At 43.0% G+C, this 1,376-nt stretch overlaps 1 non-coding gene across 1 annotated transcript; it reads right to left on the reverse strand.

The window, feature by feature from the left end:
* Positions 1 to 1,044: 1,044 nt before the first annotated feature.
* LOC136737857 (U5 spliceosomal RNA) lies at positions 1,045 to 1,159 on the reverse strand. The gene has a single exon (XR_010812480.1). It is a non-coding gene; the product is annotated as a U5 spliceosomal RNA (small nuclear RNA).
* Between the last annotated feature and the right edge of the window lie 217 nt (positions 1,160 to 1,376).

Genomic DNA, 1,376 nt, shown 5'->3' on the forward strand with positions numbered 1-1,376 from the left:
CGAAAGCAAGCAGTGGGAATCACGCTGTAAGAGTCTTTGTCGACCCCGCTTTCCCACTTCACCAACGCGTGCATCACCGCCATACTACCTTCACCTTCTCGTCCGTTTTTTCTGCGCCTTTTTCCCCCGACAAGTCACGGCACAAAAATCAGTCCCGCTCTGCATTCTGGTACTTGGCGTTCTTAATAACACCAACAGGGTGTAATCGCATAGACCACTCGAGTATAAAGTACTACATATCCCATCAGTTTAGCACTTTCAACTGTTTCTTAGTGATTCCTAGAATTACTAACCGGTATTGTAGTCAATGTGTTTATAACCTTTTTTGTTTAACGATTTGTGTGTTATCCTATGGGATCCCATGGTCTTTGATTTGGTCACGGAAGTGATTTGTCTTTGATTTGTTGATCTAGAGTTGAATTTTAATTAGTTTTTCCCTTTTGTATAATTAGTGTAGTGCTACATTTAGTCTTTGTTTTTAAATAAATTTGACAATTTATATCTTTGGAATTGGTGTCTGCGTCCAATTATTACAGAAATTGAGTTCTACAAGACTCCAGGATTCGTGATAAGGTGATACTATGAATTCACTTCTTTAATTGAAATGTATAAGTGTACCTTACGCTACATATATGTATGTATGTATGTATGTATGTCCAATTGCTTTGACAATACAAATGAATTGAATTGAGAGGGAGATTGAGAGAGAGAGAGAGAGAGAGAGACAGACAGACAGACTGACAAACAGAAAAACAGACAGACACAGACACACACACACACAGAGCCAGCCAGCCAGCCAGCTCAGCGATGACATCACGAGCCTCTCTCAGCTGACTGCTATGACATCACAGAGCACGTACATTCCGTTGCTTGCCGTCTGTCAACCACTCAGTCACTGCCAGCCAGACTGGCTGGCTGGCTGGATGGGGGGGCTGCTTGCTGCTGCTGCGTACCTTAGCAAGCTTATTTGCTTGACCGGCCTTCCTACTCCTCTGCCCACATGCCCACCTATGCCCGATCTGCTGTTCACCTGGATCACAGCTCCGCCCCAACAAGGCAGAGCCCCCCAAGAATGGTACAAACTCACCCACGATCCCCTCCACGGAAAGCTTTAGCAAAAGGCAAAAGCGTTATACGTAATGAAGAGGAACCCGAGTCCAAGACGCATCCGACCAGCCATACATATTTGTGTGTATTAAAGATCACATTTTCTTACATTTAGTTTTTCTGTACTTTATTACATCTTATTGTGATTTATAAAAGTATTGTTTCTTTTCCATATGTATGTATGTATGTGTGTGTGTGTGTGTGTGTGTGTGTGTGCCTGTCTCTGTGTGAAAGTGTGTGTGTGTGTGTGTGTGTGTGTGTGTGTATAT

Source organism: Amia ocellicauda, unplaced genomic scaffold (assembly GCF_036373705.1).
Source record: "Amia ocellicauda isolate fAmiCal2 unplaced genomic scaffold, fAmiCal2.hap1 HAP1_SCAFFOLD_54, whole genome shotgun sequence".
Classification (NCBI taxonomy): Eukaryota; Metazoa; Chordata; class Actinopteri; order Amiiformes; family Amiidae; genus Amia; species Amia ocellicauda.